The following is a 15235-nucleotide window of genomic DNA, read 5'->3' as shown; positions in this document are numbered from 1 at the left end:
AGCGCCGGAGGGCTCCTACACTAAAGGTATTCCCTGGTTTCTAACAGAAGCAAATGCAAATCCTCTCCAAAGGAGCGCATTTCTTCGGCCATTTTGTATGTCTGTGTAGCAAGGCGAACCACAAAGAAGCTCACAGTTAAAAGTTACCAGAAAAACCCGAAAAAGTGGCACCAGAAATGACAGTCACAGAAACCAAATCAAAAATGAGCCCAAGGAAAGAGACTATTAAAAATAACCAGACATAATTAGAATAGATAACTTTTAGAAATAAAAAATAAAATCGGTGAATTAAGAACTCAATAGTTGTCAAAGTGAACGATGAGAGAAGTAAAATAGAAGATTTCTCTGAAGAAATTACACAGAGATACTCAGAAATATAATGAAATGGTAAATATAAAAGAGGTTAAGAGATGTAAAAAGTCGATTGAAAAACTCGAGCTTCAGTTTAAGCTGAGCCACATATGAAAGAGTGAAGGGAATGGTGTGAAAGCCATACTATGGAAGAACTAATAGTAAGAAAATAAAAAAGAAATCCACACTTACGCATTTTCTAATAAAACTTCCGAACGGCAAAAACAAAGCGAAGATCTTAAGTGCAGCTACAGAGACATGAGAAACATCTGTAATGAAAAATTTCAACGGCCATAAGATTTGTGAACAGAAACAACGAGAATTAGGAGACAGAAGAATAACCTTTTCCAAGCACTGTAAGAAAAGAATTACCAGCTGAGGATGGTGTACCTAGCAAAATTAGCTTCAAGAATTACAGCAATATAAAGACATTTTAGATAACAAAAAACTAAGTCACCTATAGGGAGAACATTATTATTAAGTGTAGTGCTAGAGGATGATTTTGAAGGATTTCAGTAAGAAGAAAATAATCCTAGAATGAAGATCTGACATGTAAAAAAAAATTAAGAGAAAAGAGAGTGATAATTGTGTGACTAAATGTAAACAACCATAATGATATAAACAATAATAAAATCATAATATATCTTGGGATTAAAAAAGATATGCAACTAAAATACAAGGAAACAATTGCAAATAAATTGGAAGAATGGTTAGTGAAATTAAAATTTCCTAATGCCAAAGTCTGGTCTTCCCCTTGAAAAGCTTTCAGTGATAGATTTTTTTTTCTTGTATTTTCTTTGGTGGTTTTGGTATCAGGATAGTTCTGGGCTTATAAAATAAGTTGAAAAGTTTCCCCCTCTTTTATTTTCTGGAAGAGGTTGTATAAAATTGCTGTTAGCTCTTCTTTACATGTCTGTTGGAATCCTCCAGTGAAATCATGTGGGCCTGAAAATCTCTTTTTGGGAGATTTTTAGTTAGGCTTCAATGTCTTTAATATTTATAAAACTCTTCCAATTATCTATTTCATCTTGGTTGAGATGTTTTGGTTTGTGATTTTCAAGGAAGTGATTTATTTCTTCTGAGTGGTCAGATTTATGAACATAAATTGGTTGTTGCAGTCCTTTATTTTATTTAGATCACAGTAGGATCTGTAGTGATATCACTTATTTTACTCCTGATATTTCTGGTTTGTATCTTCTTTCTTTTGTCAGTCTTGCTAGCGTCTGTTAACCTCGTTGATTTTTTTTGAAAAAAACAGCTTTAGATTTTAATTTTTTCTATTAAATTTCTGTTTCGGTTTCACAGATTTTGCTCCCTATTATTTCCTTCTATCTACTTGATTTTAGTTTATTTTGTTGTACTTTTCTACTTTTTTGAGGCATTCACTTAGGTAATTAATTTGAAACCTTTACTGTTTTGTAGTATAAGCAATTCATGTTATAGATTTCCCTCTCAGCACTGCTTTAGCTGTGTTGCACATATTTTGAAATGCTGTATTTTCATTTTCATTCTAGTCTATGTATTTTTTAAACCTTTGGAGACTTTTTCCTGACAAATGGCTCATTTAAAAGTCTGTAGTTTAATTTCCTTATGTTTAGAGATTTTCCTGTTGATTTTAGTTATTCATTTCTAGTTTGTTTTCATTATGTCAGATAATAGACTATATGACTATAATTTTTAAATGTATTGAGGTTTGTTTTATGACTCATGATGTGGTCTATCTTAGTGAATGCTCCGTGGACACCTGTAAACATCCATATCCTGCTGTTGTTGTATGGAATGTATTGCTTATGTCAATTAGATACTGTTAATTGATTGTGATTATTCAGATCCTATGTATCCTGGCTGGTTTTCTGCTTATTTATCAGTTGCTGAGAGAGAGGTATTAAAATCTACAACCATAATGTTTGATTTGTCTATTTCTCCTTTCAGTTGTTGATTCATGCATTTTAAGGTGCTGTTGTTTGGTGCATATACATTTAGAATTATTATAACTTCCTGGTAGATTTATCTTTTTATCATTTTTGTAGTGTCCCTCTTTGTCTCTAGTAATTTTCTTTGCTCTGAAGTCTACTTTTTTAGATATTAATAGAGTCTCCTCTGATTTTTAGAATCAGAATGGTCTTTAATAGACCATTTAGAATCAGAATATCTTTAATGCTGCATGGTCTATCTTTGTTCCTACTTCTACTTTCAAACTGGCCATATAATTGAATTTAAAGTGAGTTGCTAATAAAGGGCATATAGGTGAGTGGCATTTTCTTTATCCACTCTGCCAATCTATGTATTTTGATTGATGTATTTAGGCCATTTACATTTTATATAATTATTGATATGTTAGGGCTTATCTCTGTTTCCACGAGCAACAAATATCTTTCTACTTTTCTTTCATCTGAGTATGTCTTTATTTCGAGTTGAAAGTTCTTTTCATTCAGTGGTTAAATGGTATGGGAAAAACAAGAAAAAAACTATTGGGCTGCTTCTTTCTGGCTTTCATCATTTCAGATGATAAATCCTTTACATTTTAACTGCTGTTCACCTATATGTAATGGGTTTCTTTCTGGTCAATTTCAAGATGCTTTTTCTTTGTGTTCATTACCTACAGGTGTGTGTTGCGCTGTGGGATTCGGCTCAAATCGTCCTTCCCCCGTTAGTTGTGCACACATTAACTCAGTTAATCTGTGCAATGAGAAAAGCACGTCTAGATAAGACTAACGTTTTTAAAACCACGAAGGCATGGAAAGTCAGTGATCCACAGATTAGAACAACATTCCATTGTAAAGCATCTCTAAGGGAAAGCAGCCAAGATAAAAAGGTAACGACCCGAGAAAATGTTTGTAATAATGATGTTTATTGCTTGTACATCTACCTAGGTTTGGTTCTGCCATTGGTTGGGGGTCTGGAAATGGTGCCTCTGGGTCTCCTTCTTGTATGGGTAGGGCTATATCGGATGCCCTGCTGCTGTGCTCATGTTTTCCTCTTTTTAGTCCTTAGGTACCAAACTATTCCACCTTTACCCAGCCACCATTCAGGGTTCTCCTTTGGTTGTTTCTTGCGTTATTTTCAGAGTTTCTAGTTGTAGTTATTGGTATAGGCAGGAAGACACACGTCTATATAAGCTTGAACCGGTCAGAAATTCTGCTGAAGCTACAGTGTCACAGAATGGCAAGGTTTATTTTAGCAAAACAAAAAATAGTGTATAAATCCTAATCAAGTATACTGAAGGGAAAGAAGAAGAAGAATCAAGAATAAGAATAATATCGAAGGTTTATGTAGAGCTGATGTTGTGCTGGGCATACACACTTACGTGCGTGCATATGTGCTCCCTGACTGTAGGAATCTAGCTTCCATCTTGCTGACTATTCCTAAATTAATACATTGAGACCTAACCTCTTTCTTGAACTTCAGGCTTGTATCAGCTTTTGCCTCATGAAAGTCTCTATTTTGCTATGTAAACAGTTCAGACTCAACGTGTCCAAACCACTTTCCATCTTCCCTGCACACCAGTTCCTCCTGCAGATCCCTCACATTTGTTAGTGATGACTTCTCCCTTCCAGCTACTTCGGTCAGAGATCCTGGAGTCGTCTTCTGATGCTTCTCCTTATCTCATCATTCAGATCCAATCATCACCAAGTCCCGTTGGTGCTACCATCAGAACATATCAAGCATCTAACCTCTCCTTTGCATTTTTCCAACTAGCCATCTTCTTAGGCCATTGTCCCTCTCATTTGATGATGGTAGCAGCCTCCTAATGTTATTCCCCCATTTCTCTCTTCTGCCCTTTTCAACACATCAGCCAGAAGGACCTTTGTAAGTCTGAGTCAGACGCAGTCCCTCTCCTGCTGTGTCTCCTACGACTTCCCACTCCAGCAGGGTGAAATCTCTTGCAGGGTTTTCAAGACCTCATGTAATACACCCCACAACCTCTCCTCTATCTAATGCTGCACGTGTCCTCTCTGCCCGTCTCAGAGAGCTCTCCATTCTTCCCCACTGCTACGTGCCAGGAGGCTGAACCTCATGACCTTTAGGTGCAGGCTCCTTGCTTTGTTTTCTGCTGGGTTTAGAACTGGAAACACCAGGAGGACCTCGGGATGTGGGAGAAGGGTGAAGCTGGGGAAGTCTCTCTTTCTCCCTTCTCCTCGGCCAGGTATTGGCAAAGGCTGCTCTTCTGTGTGTTCACAGATCCTGTCCAGTGGGCACCCTACAGCCCAGGTTCTTGTGGGGCTCCATGGTTATACCTCGCCTTGCTTCAGGCCAAGGGTTTGGAATGGTTTGCTTAACTGATCACACCTCCACACTTCTCTTTTGAACGTGCCATCTGCTTCCTGCTAGGGCACTTACTTTTTGCTATGCACCTCCCTATTGTTCTCTTCATGGCCTGGCCAGGTGGTCCTCCTTCCTATCACTTTAACAACAAGCACGAATTTGAAGTTGTCATCATTTCTATGTGGAATGCGCTTCCAGACATCCACGTGCATCACTCTCCAGGCTTTCTAAACAGAAGGATTGAGTGTTGTGGATAGTGACTAACTGGGAGCAGTGGTGCATACAGTAAAGGAATTACAAAGGCAGTTTACCTTTACCTACAAGGCAAAGAAAGGAGGATTTATTAAAGAAAGTATGAAAATATGTTGCAAGGATGCAATGGGTAGATCAGCAAGAAAGATGCTGAGTTCCAGGAGACAAAAGCTTGCTGAGTATTTTATAGGATGGTGCTTGTGCTGGAGAGGGATATGTGCAGTACTGGTAACACTAAGATTGCAGTGAGCTCACTTGCATTTTTCTATCAGCTGAGGTGTCTGCTGGTAAGTCAGGCATAGGGAGATTGTGTGTTAGATGGACTATTTGTGCAGGAGGGCTGTGTGTCCTGCACCATGAAGAAAGGCAGATTTATAATTTATCTGCTTTGCCTTTTTGCTTTCCCTGCTCCCCCTACCCTGGCTCCTTTTCCTAATCAGGACCCCACATCAGATAACACCCTCACTCCCAAGTCTGGTCATTTTGTTTAGAGTTAGAATATATCCACTTCCCACTGCAATGCCCTGGATTCCCTTTATCTTGCCTTACTTCACATAGAAAAGCATGATTTATAACTTAACAAAAGTGAGTAGCTAAAGAAGAAAGCAGATTATACATGGCACCATAAACTGTAAACAATAAAAGCTGAATTGGTAAAGATCTTCTAGCTGGAAAGCCCCATACTGAGATGGTGTTAAATGCATCGTTTCTATAAATGTTCATGGTATTTTTATGAGGTGGACACTATTATTTCATCTTATAAATCAGTAAACAGGCTTTGAGAAAGGAATTAAATTGCCCAAGATCAAACAGCCAGTAACGTCAGGGCAGGGATTAGAAAAATTTAACAATTATAAAATTTCATGAAACATGAAAATAAGGAATACATCCCTTCAAAGCAGCTATGAGCTGTATGTATTAGAGCAAAGGAGCAGTGAAAGTTATTGCATATTTCTTGGTACTTAGTCCACGGAGTACTTTCACAGTGTTACTATTCCTGTAAGTCACTGAACCTGACAGTTGTGAGCGTTGTTATTGCCCCAATTCCTGCAGCCTCAGCTGTGAAACACTTTCAATATTTTTCTTTTGTTTGTTGAGACAGTTATTAAAAAAAAAAAAAAAAAAGAACTACAACAGCTAATTCTTTCTGTTTATCTAAATGCTTGTCAAAATGCCTAAGCAGTGATTTGCCGGGTTTGGGAGTTATGCGTGCGTATACATTTTAAATAAACTGTGGCAACAGGCCTTAGCTTTTGTGGCTCCAGCAGGCGTGAGTGAGTGTGTGTGCTTTCTCTCTCCGCATCTGCTGCTTGACATCTTTAATTTATTATTCCTGTTATATAACTTTGTTTTGGTGTTTGAACTTCCATTCCCATGACTTTATGTTGAAAAACAGTTTTAAATCTAGGATTTGCATTTCACCACAGTGATAGAGCCTGGTTATTTTTTGTTATTTGCAATATGGCATATAATATGGCAATAATCTATGCCTAGTCACCATTCAGGGATAACAAAAGACTCATGGCATATTAAAACAAAATTGATGTTCCTCTGATGAGGGAGGTTATTGCTGGCCTAAGCAAAAATGGCCAGAGTGAATTTCATAGGCTGTGCAGCCCTGGAGGCCGTGGCTCTGGTCTCTCGGCCCTGCTCACACCCAGACCCCTGCACCCTTCTGTGAAGAGCCCCTGTGACTTCAAGCCTGCGATGTGAAGTTGCCATGACTGAGTTAGCATCTGTTTCAAGTCTCCTGGGTGACAGAACACATATTTGGGTCAAACTCTGAGGCACCAATGCAGCTGGTGTTGAATAAATGTGACAGATTTACCGAGTTGGTGACTTTTTATGAAGGAAGAAACCTAATGCACGTGTGCGTCTTGAGACATGTGGGCCTTCTGTCCTGTGTGCAGCTGTGTGTGCTCCCCCACTGGCCCGGCTGCGTGCTTTTCTGCCCCGGCACTCGGCAGCTGCCCAGTCCAGCTCAAGCCAGGATTTTCCACGGCTGCCTCTGAATGGTCTCCAGGCTGCTTCCTCACCTCCTGCTGAGCTCCAAGTGCCATTGCTATGAGGGGACAGGAGAAGGGCAGGAGATTGTCTTGAGTCTTGACTCTGACTGTGCGGTGTGCAGGGTTATCACCTTTACACATCCCACTTTCTTCATCTTTACAGTGGGGAGAGCAATTTTCTTCCCCATCCTGAAGCAGGGGTGTGGTGGAATATCAAAGAAAATGCTTTAGATTTTAAAAATAGAGAAAAAGCCAACAGTTCTTGGGTGGACATATCAGACCTGTCCCCGACAGGACAGATGGCAGCACAGCCAGACTCGCTCTGTGTCCCCAGAGCAGCCCCGGGCAGAGCAAGGTGGGGAGCCGCCCCTCACCAGCCCAGCTATTCTCACACACTCCCTCTGCAATGTCGGATGGTTCACAACAGGATTTATTGTTTCCTTTAATTTCGCCTTGTGGAAACTCTTGTATCCCTTACTCTCTTGTGCTGTTATTGAAGGTTTTGACTCCTCACATGGACTATGCTTGATAGTTCTTGCAAGCTCAACACGATGCCTGAAACAGGTAAGTGTGTGAGTGAAAAACAGTTTGGGCTGCTTTTTAATTAGAACTATTAAAAAAGAATTTTGGTTTGTAGTTCTCCTTGAAGAGGTCCTTTACATCCCTTGTAAGCTGGATTCCTAGGTATTTTATTCTCTTTGAGCCACTGCTCAGTGAAATCAAAGAGGACACAAACAAATGGAAGAACATACCATGCTCATGGATAGGAAGAATCAATATCGTGAAAATGGCCATACTCCCCAAGGTTATTTATAGATTCAATGCCATCCCCATCAAGCTACCAATGACTTTCTTCACAGAATTGGAAAAAACTGCTTTAAAGTTCATATGGAACCAAAAAAGAGCCCGCATTGCCAAGACAATCCTAAGTCAAAAGGACAAAGCTGGAGGCGTCACGCTACCTGACTTCAAACTATACTACAAGGCTACAGTAACCAAAACAGCATGGTACTGGTACCAAAACAGAGATATAGACCAATGGAACAGAACAGAGTCCTCAGAAATAATACCGCACATCTACAGCCATCTGATCTTTGACAAACCTGAGAGAAACAAGAAATGGGGAAAGGATTCCCTATTTAATAAATGGTGCTGGGAAAATTGGCTAGCCATAAGTAGAAAGCTGAAACTGGATCCTTTCCTTACCCCTTATACGAAGATTAATTCAAGATGGATTAGAGACTTAAATGTTAGACCTAATACCATCAAAACCCTAGAAGAAAATCTAGGTAGTACCATTCAGGACATAGGCATGGGCAAGGACTTCATGTCTAAAACACCAAAAGCAACGGCAGCAAAAGCCAAAATTGACAAATGGGATCTAATTAAACTAAAGAGCTTTTGCACAGCAAAAGAAACTACCATCAGAGTGAACAGGCAACCTACAGAATGGGAGAAAATTTTTGCAACCTACTCATCTGACAAAGGGCTAATATCCAGAATCTACAAAGAACTCAAACAAATATACGAGAAAAAAACAAACAACCCCATCAAAAAGTGGGGAAAGGATATGAACAGACATTTCTCAAAAGAAGATATTCATACAGCCAACAGACACATGAAAAAATGCTCATCATCACTGGCCATCAGAGAAATGCAAATCAAAACCACAATGAGATACCATCTCACACCAGTTAGAATGGCAATCATTAAGAAGTCAGGAAACAACAGGTGTTGGAGAGGATGTGGAGAAATAGGAACACTTTTACACTGTTGGTGGGATTGTAAACTAGTTCAACCATTATGGAAAACAGTATGGCAATTCCTCAAGGATCTAGAACTAGATGTACCATATGACCCAGCCATCCCACTACTGGGTATATACCCAAAGGATTATAAATTAGTCTACTACAAAGACACATGCACACGTATGTTTATTGCGGCACTATTCACAATAGCAAAGACTTGGAATCAACCCAAATGTCCATCTGTGACAGACTGGATTAAGAAAATGTGGCGCATATACACCATGGAATACTATGCAGCCATAAAAAAGGATGAGTTTGCGTCCTTTGTAGGGACATGGATGCAGCTGGAAACCATCATTCTTAGCAAACTATCACAAGAAGAGAAAACCAAACACCGCATGTTCTCACTCATAGGTGGGAACTGAACAATGAGATCACTTGGACTCGGGAAGGGGAACATCACACACTGGGGTCTATCATGGGGAGGGGGGAGGAGGGAGGGATTGCATTGGGGAGTTATACATGATATAAATGATGAATTGATGGGTGCTGACGAGTTGATGGGTGCAGCACACCAACATGGCATAAGTATACATATGTAACAAACCTGCACGTTATGCACATGTACCCTAGAACTTAAAGTATAATAAAAAAAAAAATAAATAAAAAAAAATAAAAAATAAAAAAATAAAAAAAAAAAAAAAAAAAAAAGAATTTTGGTTGTTTTTTAATTGGAGCAATGAAACATCAAACGATTACCTGCTCAAACCAGAAAATTCTTAGTTTTCCAACTTAGTTTATAATTTGCTTCCTTGTATCTTTGGGTTTAATTTGCTGTTCTTTTCCCAGTTTCTGGGGGCAGAAGCTCTGAGCCTTTATTCCAAAACTTTCTTCCTATTAAATATATGCAACTAAAGCTATAGAGTTTTCTCTAAGCACTGCTCTAGCTCCTCCCTCATGTTTTGATATGACACTTCTTATCATTTTTCAATACAAAACATTCTCAATGTCCATTGTGCTCCTTCTATGCGTAACAACGTGGAAGTGTTTGTGCGATTATTTCAGTTATCTTTCTGTTGTGTTACAGTGTGATTGTGTTGCGCAGGAAACCAGAGTTTGTGTGATTTTACTTATCTTTTTATTTTTAATTTGTTGAGATGCGTTTTATGGTCGAGTCTGTTTTGGTAAATGTTCCTTGTTCCCCTGATAAAGAGTTTACACTGCAGTTGTTGGGTGCTGTGTTCTGGAAAATTTAGCTGTGTCCCTCAAAGGCTATTTTTATACTTTTTTTTTTTTTGGTTTGTTTATTCTCTCAGCTTCAGAAACAGGTGTTAAAATCCTCAACTATGCTTTTGAATATTTATCTTCCTCTGCTTAATTAGGTCTTTTTTTTTTTTTTCCTATACATGTTTAGCAATGTTATTAGGCATGCGCACACAATAATGAGTTTTGTATCTTTCTGTTTTTATGAAATGCAGTTTTTATCTTTAGGAATATTTTTGCCTTAATTAAAATCAACTGTCTCATAGTGCTATAGCTACCTCAGCTGCCTCTTAAACACAGTGTGTTCATGACTCCCACTCTATAGACATTGATCTTCAGCCTGTCTGTATTATTTCATCTAAAATGTGCCTCCTGCAAATTTCATATTGTTGGTTCTTGGTTTTTCATACAGACCATCTTTGTCTTCTAATTAGAGTGTTCAGTTTTATACATTTAATTACTAAAATAATTGTGTTTAAGTAAGCCTACCATCCTACTAAATGATTCTATTTGTCTTGTCTGTTTTTATTTTTGTTCCACTTTTCTTAATTTCTTTCAGGTAAGTCATCTTTTCATGCATTGATTTTTCTTTTTCATTATATTTTAGTACATTATTTTATTATCCTCTTAGCAACTACCCTAAGCATCTTTGAGTAGCTAATGTTTAAAGTAGTAATTTTAATATTTCTCTGAAAATACAAGAAGCTTCCAATAGTTAACTCCATTTTTGCACTAATATAAAATTTTACTTATGCACACCTTATAAAACTTGCACTAAATTGTTATAGTTGTTGTTTTAAACAGTTCTTGCTATTTTTACAGTTTCTGGAGTGCTTCATTCCTTCCTGATGATCTCTGCTTACCTGTAGGATCTTCTGGACTTTTCCTTCCGCTCAAGAAACTTCTTTTACTGTTTATTTCTGATGTCATTCTGTGGCAGGAAATTGATCAACTCTTCTCTGACTTGAAATGTCTTTATTTCATCTTATGTTTAATGAGGTATGATGGCTGTAAAATAAGTTGCACGTATTGATGAATACTAATACAGTGACATATTGATTTCCCATGAAAACGTGTGTTTCTGTAACCTAAAGGCTTCCTCATATTCCTTGGTGTCCATTTCTCCCTCCGCTCCTGTCTGAGGCAACTGGCAGTTTGATTTCTGCCACTGTAAAGTAGTTTTCATTTTCCAGAATTTCATGTAAATGGAGTCTTAACAGTGCATGCTCTTTCTTACTATGAATCTGGCTGCTTTAATTTCACCTAACAACTTTGGGTGCATCATCCACTCACTGCATCCCCCAGTAGCTTGTTGCTTTTTATGGCTGAGTCATTGCCCGTTGCGTAAGCACAGCACAATTTATCTACCCATGTACCTGCTAATGGACATTTCTATTATTTTCAAGTTTTGGTTATTAAAAATAAAAAGTGATACGAGCATTTGTATCCAAAATTTGGGTCTCAAATGTATTAATTGTAGGATTAGAATATCTGAGCCATAAGGTAGGTGAATGTTTAATGTTTTATAAATTGACCACACTGTTTTCCAAAACGGTTTACATTCCCAGCTGGAGTGTATAAGATTTGAAATTGCTCTCCATCCTCACCAGCGTTTGCTATGGTCATACTTTTAAATATTAGCTGTTCTCACAGGTGTGCAATGGTATTGCCCTTATAGTTTTAACCTCCTTTTCCCTAAAGACTAATACTGTTGAGCATCTTTTCCATTGCTTATTTGCCATTTGTGTATCTTTTCTTGTTCTTGTTGTTGTTGTTGTTGAAATATCCATTAAAATACCTGTCCAACTCAGTCCACAAATGTACGGAGTTGTTTGTTTTCTTACCATTGCATTGTAAATTATTTGTATATTCAAAACAAAAGCTCTTTCTCAGATATTTATTTTGCAATACTTCCTTTCAATCTATTATAATAATTTTAATGACGTCTTTTGAAGAATAAAATATTATAATTTTCATTTTTTAAAATTTATAATGTATAATTTCTTGTGTCCTTTTTAGGAAAACTTTGCCAAACAGAAGATCACTAATCCTTTGTCCTATTTTTATTCCATAAATGCTACTAATTATTACTGGCATTTATAGAAAATTCCTCCAAACAGCAGCAACGTATATCTTTAAATTGAAATATTTTACCAGGATAGCTGATATTCTGTGCCACAGACTAAACCTTAAACATGATAAAAGAGTAGAAAACAAGCAAAGTATGTTCTGAGACCATAATGAAATTCACTGAAAATAAACAAAAACATATCTGGAAAATCCCTGAATATATGGCAAATAAACAACACACTTCTAAATCAACGATGGGTCAAAACTGAAGTCTTACACTAAACTAAAAATATTTTGAATCAAATAAAAATTAAAATACTATATATTAAAATTATCAGGATATAGCTAAGCAGTGCTTTGAGGGAAATGTAGAGTACTAAGTGCTTGTAATAGAAAATAGGAAACACCTAAAATCAGTAATATTATAAGCACCTCTATGCCCAAAAGGAAATAACTTACATGAAAATTAAAAATGTTTCTACCTGCAATAATGAAGATTTGGAATTTGAATTTTATAAAATGTCATTTGCACAACATGGCTTGGCCTGGAGGACATGATTCTATGTGAAATGCTCAGACACAGAAAGAAAACAATTGAATGATCTCACTTATATGTGAGATTTAAAAAAAAAACACCCTCAAATACACAGAGATAGAGTGTGTAACAGTGTTTCCATGGGTGGGGATTGCAAGAGGACATGGGGAATCAAAATATCATAGAAGGTATGCGGGCCAACAGTTCCGGAGACTGGATGCACAACATGAGGGCCTAACTTAATAAAATTGCCTCATATTAAGGATTTTTGTTAAATAAGTAGATTTTAGCTGTCTTTGTCACACACACACAAAAAAATATGTGAGATAATAGATACGTTAATCTGTTTCACCACTGTAACCATTTTACTATCTATATTTTGTAGCATCATGTTGTAAACCTAAAATATACACAATATGCATTAAATTGCACTAAAACAAATGAAGCATTAGTATAAATATAACAAAATAGGTGCAGCGTTTGTATGCGTTTGTATGCTGAAAACTGTAAAACACTGATGAAAGAAAGAAAAAAATCTAAGTGAATGAAGAAATATGCAGTTTCATGGATTTGAGACTCAATATTTCAAAGATGTCCATTCTCCCATTTTCCCTGATTTGAGCAATGCAATCTCAATACAATTCCAGCAAGTCTACTTCGTAGATAACAACAAGCTGAATCAAAATTAACATAGAAAGGCAAAGAAACTATAATAATCACAAAAATTCTGCAAGAAAAACAAAACAAAATTCTGGAAAACGAACAAAACAACAAAGGTAAAGTACTCATATAACTTGATTTTAAGACACTATAACGCGACAGTAAACAATACAATGTAGTATTGGCATTGGGACAGTCAATCAATGGAACAAAAGTAAGAACAGAGAAATTGACTCAGACATATATTGACAAGTGACTTTTGGCAAAGGTACAAGTCAAGTTAGGAAAGAAAGAGAATCTTTTCAGTTAATTGTGTTGGAACAATTAGTATGCAAATGTCCCAAATACGACCAATATATACCTTTTCCATATACAAACATTAATTCGTAGTGGATTATAGATTTGAATGGAAAATGCAAAACCATACATCTTCTGAAAAAACATAACAGAAAAGCTGCATGACTTTGGTTTTGGTGGTGAGTTTTAAGATACAATACCAAAAGCTCGCTCAATGAAAGAAGAATTTTTAAAATTTGACTTTAGCAAAATTTAAAGTGTTTGCTTTGCAAAAGACCCTGTAAATATGGTAAAACAGCAAGCCACAGACTTGGAGCTATTACTTGCAAATTTCATATTTGATAAAGTACTTATATCCAGAATTTTTTTTCTCTCTATCATCCTCAAGTACTGCTAAAATTAAAGCTTAAAATAAAATCGACGACACCAAATGCTGATAGGTATGTGAAGCCACAAGAATTCCCATTGCTGGTAGGAATGCAAAAGTAGTATTCTACTTGGATGTCCATACACCTTGGATGGCAGATTGCCTATTTCTTATAAAGATACACGTACACTCATCTCAAGGCTCATGAAGTCCTGTCCCAGACTTTCATCTAAGTGAATGGAAAACTGCGTTCACACAAAAAACAATCTGCAGATGTCTGTAACAGTTTTATTCATAACACCTCAAACTGGAAACAACCAAGTTGTCCTTCAACACATGAGTGGAGAAACAGACTGTGGTGTGTTCACACGACATAAGACTACTTAACAGTGAAAGGAGTGAGCAACCGACTCACATGACCTAGACGAGTCTTAACTGCATTTTGGTAAGTGAAAAAGGCAGCCCCCAAAGTCTGCATATTATATGCTCCACTTATATCACATCCTGGAGAAGGCAAAAGTGTAGGAACAGAAAAGGGTGCAGGGCTTCTAAGGGTTTGGGGATGGGTTGATGAGTGATAGAACTGTTCTGTGTGGTAGTGGGTGGAAGATTTTTGACTGCATTTCTGAGTTGTGCAAAGACATAGAAAAGCCAAAAAGTCAAATTTATCGTATGCAAATTTTAAAAAAAGCTCAACTAGGATTTGAGGGAATCTCAAACTAGAAGAACGACTGTGACAAATGAATCTAACTGATTACAAATGATGACACAACTCAGAAATTTTGCAGAATCAGAGAAGAGAAGTGTGAATCTGGTGGGGAACTCAGCCAGGCAGGCTGGGGGCTGTCAGGCCAGCCACTTGGTGGTGCCAGAGGACCTCCAATAGAACCTTGCACATGATTTTACATAATTTAGCCAGACAGCAAAGAAGGCTCAGCCACTGCACTCAATCAATACCAGTGACGACACTGCCACTTGCTGAACACGACGTTGGAGCATGTCTACAGGTCAACAGCATGACACTGATAACACTGAAAAATGGAAAATGCACAGGAGCCCAAGCCTCTACACACAGAGCCTGGGCCCCTTTTTGAATTTCATATGACTACACTGTATAATGAGTTTTGACTGTGTCCTGGTCATTGTTTAACTTTTCTCAGAATTTACTTGGAGTTTTACTGATCAGAGATTTATGGACTGTATAGTAGAGAAAGCAAATATATAAATAAGCATGATTATGCTGGCTCCCAATGTAAAGAATGAATTCATTGTTCTAGTTTTGCTGGCGTTGTCACTGAAGAGCTCTGAAAGAAGCCTTCTGCCCGCTCAGAACCTTGAGGCATCCAGCGGTACCACAGAGTTAAAGCCATCCAAAGCATCCGGCATGGCTTCCCTGGTGAAGACATCACACTCGTCTCAT

General features: G+C 37.5%; 1 long non-coding RNA gene across 1 annotated transcript in view; it reads right to left on the bottom strand.

Moving 5' to 3' along the window:
* Positions 1-15235, bottom strand: part of LOC115896962 — a 39878-nt gene that overhangs the window by 17294 nt on the left and 7349 nt on the right. The window contains exon 3 of the long non-coding RNA XR_004056913.1: positions 10750-10894. This is a non-coding gene — a long non-coding RNA (uncharacterized LOC115896962). The remainder of the gene's footprint in view (positions 1-10749; positions 10895-15235) is intronic.

Source organism: Rhinopithecus roxellana, chromosome 4 (assembly GCF_007565055.1).
Source record: "Rhinopithecus roxellana isolate Shanxi Qingling chromosome 4, ASM756505v1, whole genome shotgun sequence".
NCBI classification, from domain to species: domain Eukaryota; kingdom Metazoa; phylum Chordata; class Mammalia; order Primates; family Cercopithecidae; genus Rhinopithecus; species Rhinopithecus roxellana.
This window is presented reverse-complemented; position numbering and strand designations above follow the sequence as displayed.